Source organism: Bidens hawaiensis, unplaced genomic scaffold (genome assembly GCF_021521415.1).
Source record: "Bidens hawaiensis isolate Kalapana, Puna unplaced genomic scaffold, B.hawaiensis_p1.1 tig00052912_1, whole genome shotgun sequence".
In the NCBI taxonomy this organism is placed as follows: domain Eukaryota; kingdom Viridiplantae; phylum Streptophyta; class Magnoliopsida; order Asterales; family Asteraceae; genus Bidens; species Bidens hawaiensis.
In genome coordinates, this window is record NW_027506231.1 from 53,685 (window position 1) to 77,776 (window position 24,092).

A 24,092-nucleotide genomic window follows, 5' to 3' on the forward strand; every position below is an offset into this window, starting at 1 on the left:
TTGAGACAGTTGCTGATGTAAGAGATTACTCTGAGAAGAAAGACTATGTGATAAAGGAGTATGCCACTGATTAAGCAGAATACCAGAACTCAACCTCATTTGTTAAAACCCCTAGAGAGTGTGGTTATGAAACTGACAATTCAGAAAACATTGAAATCACTCATGAAGATCCTGACCCAACAACACTCACTTCCCAAGCTGTGTCTGAAACTGAATCTGATGAACTGCAAGTTGATAAGGCTTGCACTTCATCATTCAACTAATCAAACTTTTTCTTATGTGCAGGAACAGTCCACTCCTCTGAATGACATATGGTACATGGATAGTGGTTGTTCTAGGCACATGACTTGTGACAAGAGATCTCTTATCAATTATGAAGAAAGTTTGAAGGTCCTGTAGCTTTTGGTAGTGATGAAAATGGTGGAAAGATTGTAGGGAAAGGAATCTTAACAAATGGAAAGGTCTCATTTGACAATGTGTTTCATGTTGAAGGTCTTCAGTACAATCTACTGGGATACAAAGTCCGTTTTGATGATTCACACTGTTTCATTCTAAAACCTGAGTTTGTAATTCCACCTGAAATGATTATGATGATGGCACCAAGAAATGGCAACTTGTATGAATTGAACATGAAAGAAGCTGTTTCAAAAGGAGGTGCATGTTTTGTTTCCAAAGCCACTGAAAACGAGTCAAAATTGTGGCATAGGAAACTGTGTCATGTGAACCTGAAAAACATGAACAAACTTGTGAAAGGTGAGCATGTCATTGGCTTACCCACAAGAGAATTCAAATTGGAAAATCACTGTAGTTCATGTCAGAAAGGAAAGCAACACAAATCCACTCATAAGCCAAAGCTCATCAACTCAATTGATCAAGTACTTGAATTACTTCATATGGATCTTTTTGGTCCTGTGAGTGTGCCAAGTATAGGAAAGAAAAGATATTGTCTTGTGATCATTGATGACTATTCAAGATATACTTGGGTTTATTTCCTAAGTACCAAGGATGAGACTGCAGAGTTGATTAAGGGATGTGTAACAATGATTGAGAACAAATTGAATAAGAAGGTCAAAAAGATGAGAAGTGACAATGGCACAGAGTTCAAAAATGGAGTTATGGAAGAATTTTGTACACAGAAAGGAATATTACAGCAATTCTCAGCTCCTAGAACTCCTGAACAGAATGGTGTAGCAAAAAGAAGAAACAGAACACTAATTGAAGCTGCAAGAACCATGTTAGCAGATGCCAATTTACCTGTCACTTTTTGGGCTGAAGCCATAAATACAGCCTGCTATGTTCAGAACATGGTACTTGTCAACAAAAGGCGTAACAAAACTCCTTATGAAATATTCAACAATAGAAAGCCTTACATCAAGTTTTTCAAGCCCTTTGGATGCAAATGTTTTCTTCTGAACACAAGGGATTATTTGAACAAGTTTCAAACAAAATCTCTGGATTGTTTCTTTGTTGGATATTCTACACACTCAAAAGCATACAGAGTATATGTGAAAGACCATTTGAGTGTTATAGAATCATCTGACATCATCTTTAATGAGAATCAATTCAATACAGTTGATGGTGCAGCATGGCTGTTTGATCATGAGAAGTTAGTAAAGTCTTTCAAGATTTATCCTGAAGACTTTGACAACTCATTCTACAAGACCAGTGAAATTGAAGAAAAGAAAAAGAAAATATTGGACTTGGAAGAATTATGGAAGAAGGTTGCAAGAAAAGAAAAGGAATACATTTTTGTGAAGAATTCCTCATGTGATGCTGCTGTGCAAGATCAAGAGAATAATCAAGAAAACCATCACATTCCTGAGTATGATCACTCTGAGAACAATCAAGATGTACAGAATGGTCAAGTTCAGAATGAGGGAGACATAAGCAACCAAGCAAGTGAAGAAGTAGCTGCATCTACTGCAAGATTTCATGACCTGTTTCAAAGATTGAATTTAGAAAACAATGGTGCATCTACTTCAGGACAACATAATGATGAAGCACCAGAATTTCATGATGCTGAAACAGATTTGATCATTGATGAACCAGATCTCAATGAAACAAATCTTGACACAAATTTGTCTACAGATATGATTGTACAAACTCCTTATGTGGAAAAGAATCATCCTTCTGAAAACATCATTGGAGATTTGCATGAAAGAGTTACAAGAAGTCATTCTGAAATTGCAAACATCTGCCTTTACTCCTGCTTTCTATCCCAAATAGAGCCAAAGAATATTGCTCAAGCACTAAAAGACAATAGTTGGGTGGAAGAAATGCAGGAGGAACTGGCACAGTTCAGAGACCTACATGTGTGGGATCTTGTTGATAGGAGACAGATATGCAATAGGAACCAAATGGGTTTTTAGAAACAAAAGGGATGAGAGGGGTTTGGTGATTAAGAATAAAGCTAGACTTGTAGCACTGGGATGCCTTCAAGAAGAAGGAATAGACTTTGAGGAAGTCTTTGCACCTGTTGCAAGACTTGAAGCTATCAGGATCTTTCTTGCATATGCTGCCTCATAGAACATTAAAGTGTTCTAGCTTGATGTTAAATCTGCATTCCTATATGGAAAGATTGATGAAGAGGTGTATGTAGCTCAACCTCCAGGTTTTGAGGATCCAATGTATCCAAACAGGGTATATAAACTAAACAAAGCTCTATATGGACTGCATCAGGCTCCTAGAGCATGGTATGATGAGCTGTCAAACCATCTTCTTGAAAATGGTTTTAAAAGAGGAGCCATTGACAAGACACTCTTCTACAAAAGAAAGGGATCAGACTTACTTCTGTTACAAGTGTATGTGGATGATATCATCTTTGGATCTACAAATGAACAAATGTGCATGGAGTTTGAAGGGGTGATGAAGTCCAAATACAGCATGAGTTCTATGGGAGAAATGAACTTCTTTCTTAGATTGCAAGTTCAACAGAAAGCTGAAGGAATCTTCATTCACCAAAATAAATATGTGCAGGACATCCTGAACAAGTTCAGCTGTCATGAGTACAAGACTGTTTCAACTCCAATGGACACCAAAGAAAATATGATTGCAGATGAAAAGGGGGAGACTGTGGATGAACATGAATATAGAGCCAAAATTGGATATCTGATGTATCTGACTGCAACAAGACCAGATATCATGTTTGCTGTATGTGTGTGTGCAAGATTCCAATCAAGTCCAAAAGTCTCCCACATGAATGCTATTAAAAGAATATTCAGATATTTGAAGGGAAGACTAGACTTAGGGATTTGGTATCCAAAGAACAAATCTTTTGATCTAATCGCATATACAGACAGTGATTATGATGGCTATAACATGAGCAGAAAGTCAACCTTTGGAGGATGTCAATTTTTGGGTGAAAGGCTAGTGTCATGGCAATGCAAAAAGTAGACTACTGTTTCAATCTCCACTGCAGAAGCTGAATATGTTGCTGCATCTGCCTGCTGTGCACAAGTTCTATGGATTCAAAATCAGATGCTGGACTATGGTTTGAATTTTTTGAACACCCCTATTCTTATTGATAATACTGCTGCATATTTTACTGTTAAGAATCCAGTTCAGCATTCTAAAACTAAGCACATTGAAATCAGACATCATTTCATAAGAGATTGCAGTGAAAAAGGTTTGATTGAAATGCAAAGAGTTGATACAAGTGACAATTTGGCTGACCTATTCACCAACCACTTGATAGAACCAGGTTCAACTTTCTTCTGAAAGCCCTGGGAATGATCAACTTTGATGAAATCTGATTAAGGATGTGTGCCTAGCTGTGTGTCTCTCTGCGCTAACTGATTATTTTGTTAGAGATTACACATTTTGAATGTTTAGTGAATATGCTTGATTATGTTGCTTAATTATGTTACTTGAGTATGCTACTGAATATGTTAACTGTTATATGCTTTAACTGATTTTATGTGCAAGGTTTAACATGATTAATTTTGCTTAAAAAATGTGCATGTTTATCACCTAATGTGCATTTGTGATGTTAGGATAAGTGTTCTTGTTATGAATTATCTGTTGATGTAAGCTTATCTGATATCATTGCTTAAATACTTGAATATGTACTTTATCTGATCTTCTAATGTTATTAAGATAGGTTAGACTTTGAATGTTTGTACTGTCTACTTTCTTGATGATATCATGTTTGATTAAGATTTGAATATGTTACAACTGTTTGTGTCAAAATAAGTCTTATGTCAAAATTAAGTGATAAAATGAATTTTCTAATGAATTTTGCATAAATACTTTATTTTAGTCAAAATGAGCATGTTGATTAATGGTACAGAGATATGATAAGATTATTCAGTTCAAGCTTTAAAAGAAGCTTAAAAGAAGGATTTTTAAAGAAAAGTCTCAAATAATTGTTCTTGCTAAAAATTATGTCATTTGCTCAGTTGGAAGAACATACACTTGTGTATGTTTGGTCCTTAAATATCTACAGATTGAAAGGATATCCATTGACCTGAAAATTGAATGCATTTGGGGGCAATTATGACTTGTTTCTTTTTCCTTCACTTAAATCTATGTCAATAGCTCTGACTTTGAAAGGACATATATTCACATGTATGTTTGGTCTTGTTGATCACCTTTGGTCAAATAGGATAGCCATTTACCTGACAATTAAGAGAAATTGGGGTGATTGAATATTAAACTGAATTAAGTTGGGAAATGATAGTACATTGACTACTTAGCCAATCATATGGATTTAATAAGCCAAAAAGGCCTTAGTATAGTCATTAACATGTATGGTTGCTTTCCCATGATGATGTAAAATCTAAGGTGACATAAACATAATGAATATGCTGATCTTTATGTGGAGATACATAGTTGTCTTTGCATATCTCAAGATAAATCTCTCCAAATGATAGGCAGAAAAGTGATTACCCAGTCATACACGATCCTGTTGTTATTTGGTCAACCGAAAATGAAGCATCTTTAAATATGACAAAGAACATGATTTAAGAAAAGTTGAGAAAATATCAAAAACAAGGGGAAGTATGAATAAATCAACCAAAAGTTGATAAGTGTTTTAAATATTTTATCAAACAAGAGGGTTACAACTAGAACTACAAAGATGTTGACAAAATCTGTCTCATCTTGAATGAAAGGCCTGTTATTTAACTATAAGTCCAAAGTTCAACCTCTATATATGTTTGAATCTCAAAATACAAAAATACAATAAGTCTGTCATACAAAAACAATTTTTAACCAAATACAGGAGGTTGGAGTCAAATTGGGGTGATCTGGGGAATGCCAAATAAGCTTTGAGAAGAGATATGAGGCATCATAGCACAGTGTTGACCATTAATTCATTATGCTACTAAATGAACCTTAATCATATCACCAAATAGATGAAAATCATGCTTTGTTAATACCTGCTGTTAACCTATCTAAGTTGTCATAATAATGCTGAGAATGAAGTATTGAGAAAGCTACTTAGTCAATATGATCCCATTCTTGAGATCTTTTCAGAAAATGAAACAAACTGTTTTGAAGAGAAATATAACTGAAATTTGATCTCTAAATGCACCATTTGCTCTTAAACTATGATCTTTAATGAAAAATATATTATGACAAGTGGTTTAAGTCAAAAAGAGTTGCATTTTGCCTTTAATAGGTTGAATATGTATGTTCGGGTAAGGTTTGGTGTTTTATAACCTTTCCGGGCACAAAACAGTTGAATATGTTTGAATATGTATTTTCGGGTAAGGTTTGATGATTTATGACCTTTCCGGGCAAGCTTAGTTATTTTTTCTAAGTTTATGATTTTCGGGCATGCTTTGAAGTGTTAACACTTTCCGGGTAGAGTACATTGGTGTACTCATTTCCCGAGCAAGCTTGAAGTCTTGAAATGATTATGTGTTATAGCTAGCTTTTAATAAGAAATTCTTGTTTCGGGTAAGCTTTGCATTCTATATGCTGATTATTAATTCCAAGCAAACTTTGTGAACTTTGAATAGTTCACCGAGTAAGCTTTGTGTTATGTGTGAATATGTTAGGAATGATTTTGATTCTTCTAGGCACACTTAGATACTTTTATTTAAGTTTGTCATTTTCGGGTATGGTTTGACATGTTGAAATCCCTCGGGTAAGGGCATACCTGATGATTGAATGTGTGTATCCTAGCAAGCTTAGTGCTAACATAGGATATTCGAGCAAGCTATCTGAAATTTTAGACTATAGCACACTTAGATGTTAATGTGTTTTAATTTCATACCTGGCATGCTCTGTGATATTTGTGTTTATGATTTCTTTGAAATTACAAATGTTTTCGGGCAAACTTTGTTTTCCGGGCACACTTTATATTTCGGGTACACTTTTGTTCCCTCAATATACTTGGTAATTTCAAAACTTGACTTTCCGAGTACACTGTCTGTTAGAAATCCTTTTCCGGGCACACTTTGTACTTTATGAAGGTTATTCGGGTATACTTTGCATTAGATGGATGATCGGGCACACTATTCTTATGAAAGGTTGCTCGGGCACACTATGCTTCTAAGTATACTTGATTGAATATGTTTTTAATATGCTTGATTGAATATGTTTCTTATTCTGATAGGGTTATGCTAGATTAAGTTTTTAATTTGAATTTGAGAAATTTATACGGGTGTCTTAATTGATTCCTAGTAAGGATGTTTATTTGATGTTTATACTTGATTATTTGCCTTGTGATTAAGTTCTCGAGAAATATAGTATTTCGGGTAAGCTTTCTTCATTATGTCTTAACTTTAAATTAATTAACTTGACCAAGCAAGGTTTATAAATGGAAGTATTCGGGCAAACTTTGTAATTTCAGTAATGAAAATTTTCCAAGCAAGGTTTGACCGGGTAAGCTTTGTAAGTGGATGTATACCGAGTAGACTTTGGATATATTACACTTTCCGAGTAAGGTTTTATTAACTTAAAAGATAAATATTGTTTTTAATATATCAAGTGGATAATGTTACTGTTTGACAGCTAATAATTCACAAAATGACAAAAAGCATTTAAAACCCACTTTCAAAAGGTATATAGGAGGGAGTTAGGCAAAATTTTCAACATTACTTTTTCCTCTCTCTCATTCCACTGCAACTGCTTACTTGCAAAGAAACCTAACCGACTTATCCCATTCAACTTTAATCCAAACCCTAACTTGAATTAGCCCTCTAATTCTGACTCGGTAAGCATTAATAATGTGTTTTCCGATCACGATTAGACTATAATGGGCTTTGATTATGTATTTGATTACTAATACTCTGTTTATGTGTTTAGGTTATAAACTTGTCGAAGAACAGATATGGCAGAAGAAGAAGAACAACCCAAATACTTCTTCGAGAAGAAGCATAATATGTGTGCACTGTTGCAAGTCACTCCTGACAACGAGCCAATGGAGAAAATGATTACTTGGATGGCTAGATCAAATGTCAGCTTTACTTTCACTGAAAGTCCTGTCATCTACAGAAATCATTCACTGGATTTCTGGAGATCTACGGAACTAGTTGAAGATATCAATGGAAAAAGAATCGAAGCAACTGTGGCAAGACAAGATATACAGATAACTGAAAGAATGATTAGAAGATGCTTATAGTTGAATGATGATGACCATAATCCAATAAATTTCAATATTGATCACCTGATGAGAATATTTGAAGAAACGATGGGCTATCAGGGGACAATACATGATGGACAATTTCAAAAGGGAATGTTCCCTATGTTGTACAGATTTTAATACATCATGTGATACAAGGATTTGCTCCACGAAAAGGATCATGGACTTTGATGAGTTGTGATCTAGCAAATGCCACTGTTGGAATTATCTATGATCTACCAGTTAATTTCTCAAAGATGATCTTTGAGGGATTAATTTCAAATTTGAAGAAGGCTGAGGTAGATAGATTTCTGCAGTACCCAAGGTTTCTACAGATAATCTTTAACAGTGAATTACAAGATCTACCGACTGTTGGCATAACACACCTACTGCAAAATCCTGACACTTACAAGAGAATTAAGAATCCAGGTGCTGCCAATAGATTTGACTCTGAAATTCCATTTGAAATTTTACCATGGTTGTTGGATCATAACCTGAAGGTGACGCCTGTGCCTGATTTGAGCTCAGAGGAGGAAGAAGAGGAAGGTGATGATGATGGTTCTGATGATGATTTTGATGGAGATGAAGGAGGGGCTGGAGGAGCCATGATTGTTGGTGCATACGATCAGGGGGAGCAACCAGAGCAACAAGAACAACCCATTATTTCAACACCACCACAATCACCACCACACATTGACCAACCCATTATACCTTCACCACCACAAACTCCACCACACCAAACTACTCAATCCCCACCACAAACCCTAACCATAAGCCAACCTGAAACATCAACACATATATCCCCAACACCACAAACACCACCACCAACAAGCCCAATTCATACTGATCCATTCATTTCAAGCCCACCTCATACACAATCACCATCACCATCCATATTCCAAACTCACACCACACACACAGAACAACCTGAATATGAACAATTTTCTACATCACCACCTACAACACCACCCACTAACACGGACTTGTTGACACTGTTAAAAGAAAATGCTGAACTGAAGAGAAGAAATGAGGAAGTGACAGAGGAGAATGTTATGTTGATTGAGAAGTTGGTACGAGCTGAATTGAGAATCAAATCCCTAGAGCAGGAGGTTGAGAAGACCTCAGCTGCTCCAAAACAAGGGGAGAATGAAAGTTTGCCAACTGTCTCTGGTGTAAATGTTGAAACTGAAACTGTAACAGTTGTAGAGACTGCAGACAGTTTGAAGTTGATTATGAATGCTTATGATGATGAAGAGGAGAGTAGTGAGGAGAGGAGGATTGAGGATGAGGAGTATGAAGGTGATAGATCAGATGTTGAAGAACAGGACTATGATTACAATGATGAAATAGTAAATGTGGAAAGGGATGAAGAAAATGTTGAGACAGAGGATGAAATTAATAAGACAAATGTTGAAGAGAATGCAGCTGCTGCTGATATAGCTACTGATGTCTTAACTGACATTCAAACTGGAGTAGAGACTGAAGTGATGAATGAAGGGAATGTTGCTACTGAGGAGCCTATTACTCAAACTGAACAACCTGAATGCTCCAAGAGAGTAGAATATGACCCTGAGTTAGAAGCAATTGAAAAAGAAATTGATGATTATAGACAGTTTGATGAAGATGAGGAAGAAATGCCTAGAAGAATGGATAAAGGCAAAGGAAAAGTTACTGAAGAAGAACCAGCTAAGGCATATCAAGAGAAAAACATCCTGTTTACAGATGATGCCATTGCTGCTGATGCTGCCTTAAGAGAACAAGAGAACATTTTGAGAGAAACAAGGGATAGGGAAATTCTAGCCCAATCCATGACTCCTGAAGAAATGGCAGAACAGGAAGCCTTGATCAAACAAGCCAAACTTACAAAAAAATCATTGATGATGTGGCTGATCAAGAAGTAATTGAAGCCTTAATTAAGTTAAAAGAGCAAGAGGAAGCTGAAAAATCCTTAGCTATGGTGGTTAGCAAGTTTCAATCCCAAAGTCAACCAGAAAGTAAGTCAGCAGAAATTGATGAACCAACCAATCTGAATACTGGTCTGATTATTGAAGAAGAAATTAGTGAGTCCATTGCTTCAATGGCTGCCAAGAAATGGGCTGAGCAAGTGAAAGAAGATCTTAAGAAGAACCCAACTGACAGCTGGTCTGAAAGGGTAAAAGTGACTCAATCTCAAAGACCAGAAACACTCCAACAAAAGAAAGAAAGACTTTCAAATTTGTATGAACAATTTGCTGAGAAAGTCAATAGATTTTCTAAGATTTACATGAGAAGAAAGAGGAAAAAGGCACAATCTGAAGATGAGAGACCTGCAAAGAAGGGCAAATGGGATGAGAAAAACAAATATTTTGTACAAACTCCTGATGATGATTCAAGCCCAATCAGGGTAGTCCCATTGCAGACCTTGCAACCAGGTGAAAGGGTTCAAGGTGTTCCTGATGTGCCAATCAGAAGTGAACCAGATCATCCACCCTCTGATGAACCAAAGATTGATGCTGTGAATGACTTAACTGAAGGAGAGGATGAGTCTGAGGATTCTGATGATGATGATGATGATGATGATCCTGAGAATGATCAAGGAAAGAGTGTCAAATCTACTAATGATGTGTCCCCAGAGGTTGTAATGACTGATGAACAGAGGGCAAACATTGAGTTGAGTATGAGGGAAGCTAAAAAGAAAAATCCATTGATTGTAAAGTTGAGAAAGTATGGCATAAGTTTTGAAACTTTGGCTGATCTTGATGATGATCAGTTGCAAAAGAGACTTGATAAGGAAAGAGATGGTCTAAAGAAAAAGATGGAAGAAAAGAACAGGGATAGTCAGAAGTTCAGTGAATATCTCAGAAGGCACAACTATTCAGAGAAAGATCTGTCTCATTTTAACTTTGACCAACTCCAAGATCTGTATAACAGTGAAAGAGAAAAAGTGATTGAAAAGTGTGTAAGAGAAAATGAGAAACTTGAAAAGACTGAAGCTTTGAAAAAGAAGCATGGAGGTATGTGTGGTTACCTACTGGAAAGAGAATTAAAGCCTGAAATTTTTGAAAACCTGTCAAGAGAATCAGTGGTAGACCAGTACAATAAATTAAAAAGAAAAGAAAAATTGAAAAGAACACAAACTGAGAAGTCTTCCAAACAATCTGAACCAATTGATGAACCTCAAGCAAAGAAAATCAGTTGAAACTCCTACCCCACAAGAAGTGAAACCTGAACCTGAAGATGAACCAATTGTTCCTTGGGAGAATGAAGAGATGATTAAGATTTTGAGGAACATAATGATCAATCAAAGGGGAATGAGTGAAGCAGATTTTAATGTTTTGGAAAAGGAGGATTTGAAGAACCTTTTCTCTATCCAAAAGGCCGAATGGGAGAAAGCTCTAAGGGAAGGAGAAAACCCTAGAAGCTTAGTAGATGGAAAATTTGTACCTGCTGGATTGTCAGACAGACCTGGTATGCCAAAAATGTTACTTGATCTTAAAGAACTAGCAGGACTAGATGTTGTTGAACTTGCCAACCTTCTACCAGAAATGGTAGAAGCTATCTACATCAAAGTTTTTAACTTAAGGCCTGGAAAACCAAAGAAGTCTGTTCCTTTTAGGCCTCCAGTCTCAAGAAGACAACCACAAGGTGGAAGAGGTGAATCAAGTAGATCTGCACAACAAAGAACAACAAGACCACAGTCAAATGTAGATCTTCCAAGAGAAATCTACTTTGATTCTGTTACTGAGTCCTTGAAATTGATTATGGAAAGTAGGCAACTGAGAGAAATTGTTGTAAGAAGTGACTTCCGTGAATATACTGAAGAACAATTGGAAAGGATGGCCACTCTTAACTTGTATGATTACAGAAACAGAAACAGAATGTCAGGAAGGCAGATGAATGATTTATCAAAGTTTTTGAAAGATGAAGCTGACAAAGGATTCAAGTTCTTAAAGGAGAAGAGAGGTTGGAGAATGATTCAACTTCACAGGTCAAAAAGGACAGAAAAATTGAGAAGAATGGACATTGCTAATAGAGACTATATGATTCAGAGATGAGAATCCATAGTCAAACATGAACACATGCATAAGTCTTGGTAGAAGAATGATACGCCCCAACTACACAGTATAAAAGAATGGCATTATAGCTGAGATTAAGTATAAAGAAAATGCTGATCATTATGTACTGAGAAACTCTGATGGAAAAATATTGGGGATTATTAAGAAATATGAAGACTTGACCTGCCTGTATAATGAAGATCTGATGAATATAAGGGATTTGGTTATACCAGAAAGTCATACTCACTACCAAATCCTTAATATCTTCAAAATGAAAGCTGCATCAGAAATAGTAAATCGAAGACAAGCTGCCCATAATGCAAGGAAGAGACAAGATAAATAGAATAGGGTTTGCTTTGTAATGTCTTCGGACAGCTTTTGATTATGTAATATGCGTATGTTATTTGAATATGTAATTTGATTTTGATTTGATATATATTTTGACTAAGTGTAAGTAACCTTAGAAATGTTTTGGGTCAGCTGAGGTGTTCCAATCTAGGGGGAGATTGTTGAGTCAAAGATTTGACCAAAATGAAGTATATGGAAGATTGGAATCTTCTCAACCTCCTCAGAATTTGCTAAGTATGGATCCGGGCACACTTTAGACCTCCGAGCAAGCTTTTACTTAGCCGGGTACGATATTTTGTCTATCGAGCAAGGTTATCTTCAAGAAGTCTTCATTAGTGGATATCCAAGCAGGGTTTGCAAATTAGTTCATTGCCGGGCAAGGTTCACTAATTTATGTAAATCCGGGCACGGTTCACTTTATCAAACAAGTCAGTTCTTCATAGCCAAGCAAAGTTTACTCCCGAGTAAGCTTTTGGCTAACCAAGCTCTGAAGCCAAGTATTTGGAAGACCCGGCAAGGTATTTATTAATAATCGTGGTCCGAGCAAGCTTGATATTTTAGATAAATATCTTTAAGTAAAATCGGGCGAGGTTCAACTCAAGAAAGGAACAGTACTCTCGAGTACACTTTGCTAATAAGTTATTTTATAGCAAAGAGTTGAAATGGACCATTGAAGAACAGGGTTGCTCGTAAGGGTTTGTCGGGCAAAGTCTGGCAAAGTCAAGAAGACTGAAGTCTACCCGGTGAGTATTTTACTTGGTAAATACTCTTCAAGTAAAGTCTACCCGGAAACTGATCCCGGACACACTTCTATGTTACCAAGTTGTAAAGGATGGCAGAGTACATAGCCTACTCGGAGAATGAAGGTTGATGCAAAGCCTACCTGGAAGACTTGTTTTACACTTAGCATATTTTGTGATTATGTAATTTGAATATGTATTAATGTTTTGGGGTTTCTAGAAGGAATGACAGTTGTCCGAAGGTGTCAGGCCTATAAAAGGAATAATTAGGGCACACCTGAGACAGAGAGAGAACACACGGAAAAATAGGCAGCTGAATACGAGAATATTTATTGAGCAGCGCCGCTTTTCCTTCAAGAAACCCTAAATCTATTAACCAATTTGTATGATTGATATTATATAAATGGAAATCTTTTGAGTGAATCTTGTTAGTGTTGATTACCATTGAATACTGATTAAGCAACCGCATGTTTGTTATTGATTCCGCCTTTAACAAACGGATATCTTTCTAAATATAGCAACCCGTCATTAACTCCCTTGTCGACACATCTATTTGTGTGAGTTATGACATGATTAAGTAAGATCCAGCTGAAAATCAGGGACCTGACAAATAATGACTTAGGCAGAATCCCTACCTTACGCGGGTATTCGAAGTTCTATTACTAAGATTGATCGAGCAGCACTTCCACTCTCTATCGCGTTCTAGAGCTTAGACTGTCGGAAACTCAGAGCTTGGCATAAAATATGATACTCGGCACACAAAACGAGGCAGGATATGGTGGTCGTCGTGTCGTTCACGTACTTAGAGATAGATTGCCGGGTTATTTTCAAGTGGCACACACTTCGAGGTATCGTCGGTATGTGGTACGGAAATCAAGGTGACGATTGTCGGGTTGTGGCACGGAAACCGAGGTGGAGAGAAAATGAGGTGCCATGAACCCCTATTTATAGCCTGATCTTGCAACCCATCGCGATACGCGATGGGTTTTGGAAATCCCGTCGCGTAGCACGACGCCGCATTTTTACGCCGCCATACCACGTGCTGACACGTGTCCACTGACTCGTCAAGGTCCATCGTGATACGCGATGACCTGTTTTCTAGGCTCATCACGTAGCACGATGGGTTCCTGAGTTCAATCTTTCACTTTTGGTCCCTTGTCTTTTGTTAGCTTGTCACTTCTGGGTCTAACTCCCATTGTCCAAATATACTAAGGCGGCTCTCAAGCGGCTCGCGGCGATGCGAGCGTGCGAAGTGCGCCATCAAAGAGCCACATTGCGCCCATCGCCCTTCGCCCGAGCCCCGTTTCTTAATCGTGAAGAAACTATATTCTGACGATATCCTTATGAATGAAAAATGATATGTTTCTTAATTGTAAAGAAACATTACTATAATCCTTGTATGTTTAAAGCTTATGTAAACATAAATATGATCAAGGTTTGGGCTATACCCCTGACTATGGTCTAAGCCATATAATATAGTAATAAAATAATGACTTTGGCAGAATCCCTACCTTACGCGGGTATTCGAAGTTCTATTACTAAGATTGATCGAGCAACACTTCCACTCTCTATCGCGTTCTAGAGCTTAGACTGTTGGAACCTCAGAGCTTGGCACACAATATGATACTCGGCACGCAAAACGAGGCGGCATATGGTGGTCGTCGTGTCGTGCACGTACTTCGAGATAGATTGTCGGGTTATTTTCAGGTCGCACGCACTTCGAGGTATCGTCGGTATATGGTACGGAAATCGAGGTGATGATTGTCGGTTCATGGCACGGAAACCGAGGTAGAGAGAGAGAGAGTAATTCTAGAGAGGGAAAATGAATTGGTGTGAGAAAATGAGGTGCCATGAACCCCTATTTATAGCCTAATCTCTCAACCCATCCCGATACGCGATGGGTCTTAGAAATCCCGTCGCGTATCGCGACGCCGCATTTTTACGCCGCCATACCATGTGCTGACGCGTGTCCGCTGGCTCATTAAGGTCCATCGCGATACGCGATGACCTGTGTTCTGGGCTCATCGCGTAGAGCGATGGGTTCCTGAATTCAATCTTTCACTTTTGGTCCCTTGTCTTTTGTTAGATTGTCACTTCTGGGTCTAACTCCTATTGTCTAAAAATACTAAGGCGGCTCTCAAGCGGCTCGCGGCGATGCGAGAATGCGAAGTGCGCTATCAAAGCGCCACATTGTGCCCATCGCCTTTTGCTCGAGCCCGTGCGTGTGCGCGTCGGGTGCTTCGCACCCTCTGCTAGGACCACTAGATGCATGCTAGGCATAAAAGAATATTAGTATGGAATTTTATCTCTTTATAAAGAGCTTCCTAATATTTACCACTTTCCATGTGGGATAGATTCCATTTTCCTTATTTATACCCAAGTGGAATGCTTCCACTTTCTTCCATCTTTCCATGTGGGATGGAATTTCCTTATTCCATAAACTTAACATAAGATGACTTTATTTAAGGAATATTTTTATTTCCTTATCAAATGCTTTATTTTCTTTATTTAAATTTTCTCATAACTTATTTTTGAGAATAATTTTGATCCTTTAACTTTACTAAGTTGTCAAATTTGGATCGAAATTTTGGGAATGTAACACACACACCCCGTCGCAGCGCCGCCTAGGTTTTCCAAAATGGAACACGACAACACATAGACTACCGGATGTGGATATGTCATCTCTCAGCCTGGAACGAGAGAAGGAAGCATACAAAAGAAAAGAAAGGAATAAAGAGAAGGAAAAAAGGAAAAGAACATGCAGAAGACATACAAGTCTTATGTGGGGAAGACACGTGTAATCTAACGTGGTGACTTTAAAACCAATGGCAACAGATACAATCCACTGAGCCAAATTTACAATGAGTAAAACACCATGTATAACAATATAAACCAGCTGTACAACCTGTAAAGCACGAATTTGGTTAAGTATGTTGTCTTTTAATATATATATATATATATATATATATATAATATTAACGTGTTGTTATTTGTGATAAAACAAGTTAAAAGGACAACATAAGTTTGAACATGTAAGGATAAAGAGTACGCTATTGATGTATAAATCTTATAAAAAGTAGAGTAGTTTATTGTTTAATTCTACTTGCATTATATATGATGAATGAATACATCAAAAAATGTAAACGTAAGTTTTTTCCATCTCCTGTTTCCGTAGGCCCAACGACCCACTTTTCTCATCCAATGTCACCAAAGGCTATCTATTATGGTTTAACCATGAGATGTTAGTTAAAGTGCATTTCACTGTCACGTAGACAGCGAGACTTTAACCAACCCGTCATTTAATTTGAGCCAAACCGGCGCTAACACAATAACCGAAGGGAAAAGGAGCCCCCTTCTTTTGGCGCCCCTTTGCTTTGAATGATATAATTTAACATCACCTCGTGTGGACGCGTGGTGATGTGGCCATTTCACATCAGAAGCGTTAGAGCATATCAAGTGGTCTTATAGAAAAATCGTTTCTCTTATGAACACCTTCTCGACTATGTTGATGGCGCCATTGAAAAACCCTCACAAACCATTATTATAGGCATAATTTCTTCTACAAACTCGACCTTCATTACTTGGAAAAAGAGTTGGTCAGTAGGTTTTGGTTTAATTATATTGATTTCAAAACAGTGGAATCAAAATTGGTCAATGAAGCCAAAACTTATAATAGGCATAGTAATAATTTATTTATTAAACGATAACCTATAGCTATGCCATTATAATTCTAGATGACGTTGATCAGTTCTTCACGTTTGTAATTAAAAACATCAATATTTTGATGATAACCCTATAACTAAAGCATAAATGTTACAACAGAGAGAGTAGCCACGGCTAATGAGAATGATCCAGACGACATGATAATCAGCTTTGTCGAGTTCCCCTTTAAGATGTAAATTAGTGATGGAGATTAGGTTCTTGAGAAATTGAATAATATATATATAGAGAGAAGGGTGACGAATTTCTTGTGAGGTTTAGGGTTATGTCTTATGATGTTAATTAGCCTCTCTATATATTTATTTATACCCAAGGGGAAACAATTACCTAGCTAATTAATAATAAGGTATAATTTAATTAATTTTGATCTAATATTATATAAATGATAATGATGGCCATATATATATATATGTATAGATTTTTACATTCTCTCACTTGGCCGAATAATCATTTATATTGAGCATTGGATTAGTGTGTAGATTTTAACAATCTATTTAGCTTTAAACTCAAACTAGAGCAGATGAATACAGTCATTGAATTGAACATCAACTCAAGACCCTCATTAATCATACTGTGGTCATTGTTTAAAATCTAAGTAGTTATGATCAAAATTTTATATGTAAGCCCTTCAAATATTTGATTTGTATACTAATTTGTTTATATGTCATTACGCACGCAAAACATATTAATAGACATATAAAATCAAAACCGAGGAAATTTTATTAAATAAAATGTAAATAAGTACAATATGCAATTAAATAAGGTCTTTAGTAAAGTGAAAGGTTCCTGTAAAAGGTTTCATTAACGCCTAATTCATGTCGAGTAGTCCGCCATTTTTATTTTTGACAGAAAAATAAGAAGATGGCTCCATGTGCTCTGAGTCATTATGTTGATTCAGATTCAGGAACACTACCAAAGTTTTCAAGGGGTCATCAATTCCTAATGAAATGGATGCGGCGGTAGCTTGTCGGAAACCCAGAGTCTTTACTTGATCCATGATATGTGATGTATATCCTATTCCATAGTGATCAATAAATCGACTAATAAGGCGTTTCATGGCAGTTCCGTCTATCACTTTATTGTGAAAGACCTGAGTGGGCCGTTCTGCCATCAGTACCTCCATATTGCGTTGTGCTGAGTAGAATTTTTGACAATGGGTTTGAGTCAGTGATTGGAAAACTTCCTTTTCTAGATCTTGATTCACGTAGAAATTCCGCAATTCTAGTCCTAGTTAACCCGGCGAGATTCGAATTCCCCCTGGCAGCATAGAATTACAACAGCCCTGCCAAAATCCCTGTATGGCTTCTTCTATTTCTCGATAAAGAGAAATATGACCAAGAGTGGTTCGAATATATATATAAAGAATTTCTTTTTTATACTTAATACCGTCTAGTTGCCCTATGTCTGTTTGAACAAAATCCAATATTAGAAACATGTTCTTCAAAAACTTTAGGTCGAAAACCTTTAGTTATCGGATCCGCTAGCATACTATATGTACTAATAATCTCAATACAAAGTTTGTTTACCTCAACTCGTTTATGCACGAACAAATACTTTGTATCAATATATAAACCAGCTCCATTCGAACTGTTACCGTTCGAGAAACTAACGTCAACTGAATAATCACAATAAAGCTTCAATAGTCTAGAAATGGAATTGACTATTTTAAGTCCAGAGATCAGATTTTTAAGCAATATTCCATGACATGTTGCATTATAAACAACTATATATTTTGCCATCATAGTGGAAGTTGTCATTAAGTGTCATTTAAGACTCCTCCATGAGATTGGCCCGCCTGCTAACATAAAGATATACCTTGAAGTAGACTTCTTGCCATCTTTGCATTTAGCAAAATCAGAATCAGAATAACCTACACTTCTAAATTATCACTTCTTCTATAAGTCAGTTTGTAGTCTTTCGTCCTTTGTAGATATCGAAGCAACTTCTTAGCTGCTTTCCAGTGTTCAAGGCTAGGATTAGTTTGATTACGGCCTAACATTACAGAAATATTAGCGATATCTGGGCGAGTACAAACTTGAGATTACATAAGGCTCCCGACTATTGATGCATAATGTATCATTCTCATTTGCTTCTTTTCAACCTCTTTTTTCGAACTTTGGAATGCATCGACAACGTCTCCTTTAACTTCTGGAGCTGTAGTTGGGTTACAACATTACATTTTGTAACGTGTAAGGACACGATCAATGTAGGCCCTTTGAGACAATCCTAAGATCCCTCTGTGTCTGTTTCGGTAAATTTCGATGCCAATAACATAAGAAGCATCTACCAGATCCTTCATGGCGAAGTTATGCGAGAGTAATCGCTTAGCCTCATGCAACATGTCTAAACTATTACTTGCCAATAAAATATCATCCACGTAAAGGAAAAGTATAGTAAATTACTCCCACTAATCTTGAGGTAGGTGCATTAATCCACTTGATTCTTTGCAAAACCTTGTTTCTTAATAATTTCATCAAACTTTAGGTACCACTGACGTGATGCTTGTTTCACCCATATATTTACTTCTTCAGCTTACAGACTATATGTTCTTGACCTTAAGGTTAAAAACATTCAGGTTTTCATTTACACCACTTCGTCTAAATTTCCGTTAAAGAAAGTGTAACATCTCGGATTTTTCGTATTTGAATTCATATTCGTTTACCCGACTCGGGAATAGATTTAGGATATTTCGTATTATTAAAAACTTGTATTTATTAGTATTTAACTTGGTTTAACTAATTTTATATTTTATCAACTTTTAAACTTGTCAAACAATGCTTAAAAACCTTTAAAATCGCTTAAAAATGCTAAAAATCATGTTTATGGAAGTACATGGACTAATATTGCCAAATCTTTCCTATTTTTGACTAAATTAACAAAAATTAAGCTCCAAGATACCTCAATTAATGTTTTAAAATATCCCAAACCATTTTCTTGTCCAATCCAAATTTTGTTAATTAGTATACCCGATTTTCTCATTAATAGATTATTTTGTTTCCTAATCAAGTTGATTCCTTCATAAATGCAATATAACACTCAATATTAAATCAAGAGACACCTCTAAACCCTAAAAACTACTGAAGTCCAGCCATCCTCCCCATATCCCATGAAATTTCCCTTCTCCATTGTCGGTTTCTTCAAGATTAATCAAGTTCTTCAAGCCACCATTAACTTTCAAGCTTCAAGACCTCGTTGACCACGGATTTCTCCTAGTTCCAATACTCTTTTGGGTAAGTTGTCTTCTTCAATATTGTAGGTTTATATCTTCTTTTCAAAAGCCCTCAATAAATTTCTCAAATTGAGGGAGTTTCGGTGGTCAATTTGATCCCGACCCGTTAATGGTGTTTTAGTCAACCAATCTTGACTTGTCAATATCTCTATCTTATGGTCGGAACTACCTTTTGGTCCAGAAGGGTTTTTTTGTTCAAAATCAAATTTTAAGTGTAATGATCAAAATCCAACTCCCAAATCGATGTTTGGATTCTGGTCAGTACCAGCTCGCTTATTTATTAAAAATCTCATAACCGGAGTTCTATACGTCAATTTGGGTTGATTCCAGTGGCTATTTTCTCGGTTTTAATTGTATTTCACTATCTCTATGTTTCAGGTTTGTTTTGATTATCTTAGTCAGCGTGTTAAAGTTTGGTTCTTCGTTATTCTTATTACTTTCTAGTCTCGTTTGAGTGTTAAGGTGAGTAATCACTCCACTATTTTACTTGTTTTCAAACGTTTTGGGGACTTATGCGTACCTGTTAATTACTTACATACTTTATCATATACTCATTAGCAAACTGTGATCTTTGTGTGTGTATCAATTGAATGATTATTTGCTATTTGTTAACATGTTTATTTGTTTATTTTATCGCATTCAAAGAGGTCCACAATTTTCACATTATAGTATGATCATACGACCGTCGTAGTGGCAAGAGCCCGATTCGCATGGCAATGGTTTCACCTACACCCTCATTTATCACATCATGTCGAAGTAGCCAACGTCCGATTCACATGACAATGGTTTTACCAACACTCATTATTTGCTTAATGGTTTGATTGTTTATGCCCAGAGTTAACAATTTTGCTCGTATTTATATATTGTTATATTGTAATAAAAAGTTGGTGATCTACTTACTCAACATGTGTTGTTGACAAAATATCTATTTTGTACGCATTTGCAGGTTATCAATTGGATTGTTTATCAAGATGAAGATCACGTAGAGATGACATTTAGGATTAAAACTTATACTAGATTATTTGATTTTGTTTTGTAATTTCCTTGAATTGTTGTACTTGAATTTTAAATTAATTAGTTAGATATTGTCATATTTAAATTGCATGATAATACCTTGTGATCTGTGAACCAAAGCTCACGCCCCGGCATTTCCACCTTAGATTGGGGTGTGAGAGAAAGTGGTTTTCACGTCCATCTGATGCAGATCTAAATCAAAATGAACTATTAGGGCCATAACGATCCTTAATGAATCTTTTCGAGAGACAGATGAAAAAGTCTTTTGATAGTCAATTCTCTCTTTCTGAGTGTAGCCCTTTGCAATCAATCTCGCTTTAAAACGTTCAACGTTACCATTTGGATCCAGTTTTGTTTTGAACACCCATTTACATCCTATGGGGTTGACATCGTTGAGAAATTATACGAAATCCCAAACGTCATTTTTCCTCTTCGAGTCAAACTCATCAATCATCACTCTATTGCATTCAAAAGACAGATTACTTCTTATAGCTTCATTATAAAAGATAGCATTATTAAGTTTTCCAGCGTCAGCTTCAATCAGGTAGGTGACATAATCATCAAAGTTAGTAGGTCTTCTGGACTTGGATGACCCCCTGAGTTGATTTTCGGGTTTAACGTTGTCTTGGCTTTGAGTGTTTGACGTCCTTCATTTTTTGTTATCAAGGATTCTGAGTGTGGAGAATTTGGTACAGTAGGTTCAATTCCATTGGGTACAAGAGAAATAACCGGAGTTACGAAAATCGACAAGTCTCCCACCGCATCTTGTATTTCTTGTAATTCTTCATAGGGATTTGTATTGTTCCCACTGATCTTGTAATCCTTCAGGAACATGAGACGCTTGGTTTCTACAATATGCGTGACATGGGAAGGACAATAGAAACGATAACCCTTTGAATTTTCAGGATACCCGATAAAGACACATGTAACAGTTTTAAGGTCAAGTTTCTTTAAGAAAGTGTTATAAAGTTTTGCTTGAGGAATATATCCCCATACTTTCATATAGTTAAGACTCTGTTTCCTTCATGTTCATAGTTTATAAGGAGTTTTAGGGACAAACTTAGAAGGAACTCTATTAAGTATATGAACGGATGCTTTTAAGGTTTCAATCCATAGGAATACAGGTAGATTAGTGTTGGCTAACATACTGCATACCATATCCATAAGGTTTTGATTTCTTCGTTCAACGACACCATTTTGCTGAGGAGTACCTAGCATGGTATATTGGTTCACGATCCCATGCCCTTACAAAACTCATAAAATGGTCCGGAAGCCTGACCCACATCAGTATGTCTTCCATAATACTCACCTCCTCTATCTGACCTGACAACTTTTATTTGATGATCTAATTGTTTTTCAACTTAAGTTTTATAATCTATAAAAGTTGTAATAGATTCAGATTTTTCTTTAATGAGACACATGTACATATATCAGGAATAATCATCAATAAAAGTCATAAATGAAGTATATTTGGTTATGCCAGCAATGGGGTAAGGACCACTAATATCAGTATGAATGATTTCTATAAATTAGAGTTCCTATTGGCGCCTTTCTTATTTGCTGATGTCATTTTGCTTTTAAGGCATTTTACATATGTTCCAAAATCAGTGAAATTGAGTTGTGGTAAGACTTCTTTTTTCACGAGTTGGGCTAACCGGTCTCATGGGATGTGGCCTAAACGCTGATGCCACAAAATAGAAGAAGTCTCTAAGTCTCGTTATCTTTAATTTATGGGAGTGATTCATTAATATTATATGACAATAAAGATTTAGAAAAATTATCATCTAGTTCTATCCTATAAAGACTACCATCCAAAAATCCATAACCAAACACTTGAGAATTAAAAGAAATAGTAAGTTTAACATGACCATAAGAAATATCAAAATCGTCCATGTCTAACTTTGGTCCTGATACAAGATTTCGAGTAATCTCAGGAATATATAAAGTTAATGCATAAACCAGTTTTCATTATTAATCGTAAAGTTCCCACGAACTTGACTTCAACTTCTTTATCATTCCCTAGTCTTAGTGTTACTTGGTTTCTTTCCAGCTTCTGGATTGAAAGGTAGAATTGATCACACGAAGCATATAACCAAAAGCAAATCACCATGTATTAGCAAGAATAGTTAAATTATAAGACTCAAGTATCATAAAGAGATCATTACCTTTCTTAGCCAGCCACTCCTTAAAGTCCGAACATTCCTTCTTCTTATGAATGTACTTCTTACAGAATTTGCAAAAAGGTTTTCTGGTGGAGCTCTGAGAGTGTAACACCCCAAAAATTCTCGTAAACCGAATGACGCGAGTGTAAAGTTTGTAAACTAATTTCTTAGGATTCGCTTGAGGGCTCGGAAATCTATGGGCATGTCCAAAAAAGTATTTCATTTAGTTTGGGAGCAAGAATGATCGAATTACAAAGTGCAAGGACTTAAAACAAAATTGAAGGAAGTTATAACCTAAACTATCCCCCCCTCACCCCCTAGCGACTGCACGCCTTTTCCCCACCAAACCCTTTTATTTTATCGAGTTAATCCAATTCCAAGCTGCTAGAGGTCGTTAAAGGTGTGTAACACACTCCCATAATCTTTAATTTCATAATCTAGGTCGTTAAGATGGTCAATTAATCCGTTTCTTGAACTAGGGACAGATTAAGATTAAAATCAGTTGGCATGATTCCCGAGGTCAAAAGTTGGAGTTTTTGGTGTCAAAAGATTCCTAGGTATGTCTAGTATAGCATACTAAAATATCATGACCATTGGAGTTGTTTTGATAGGTCAATTGATAAAAACCGGTTTCTAGGGTTCTTGAATGTTGAAATCGTTAATCGTTGTCATTTGGGTATTATTTGAAAAATGGTCAACCAGATCAGTCTATGGGGTCTTATGTTAGTGTATGAACAGTAGGAAAATTTTTTTTTGGGTTATAAGGCTGGTTTGGTTGGTTATTCCTTAATCGGTTTGTAAGAGCGTGTAAAATCGATTAATTGTAGATTAATGAGGAAAAAGATGAGATTTCAAACCCCATAAACTTGGGTGGTTAAATATTGATGGGTAGGCTATAATAATGCTAAATTTTATCAAAATGGGGCTGGTTTTGTTGGTGGTTGGTTAATCGGTTCGTTAACGCAAGAATTCGACACAATTAACGTAAGACGAGCATAGTTTGGGAACCATTGGTGGTAATTTATTGGAAATGGGGGGGTTTTGGGTAATTCAAGGACTCCAGGGGAGGGGGCTGTGTAGGTTCCTGGACGGATCGTACACGGGATGTCGCTAACAACGCAGGTGCGGAATCCCTGCGTAGGTAGATACGAGTGTAGAGTATGTAGAGATCGAACACACAAGCAATAAACCAACCACGTTATATTGATAACAAACACGTGACCCGAGGTCACTGTTACAGACGATGACACGTAACACACGAAGTGAACAACTGAA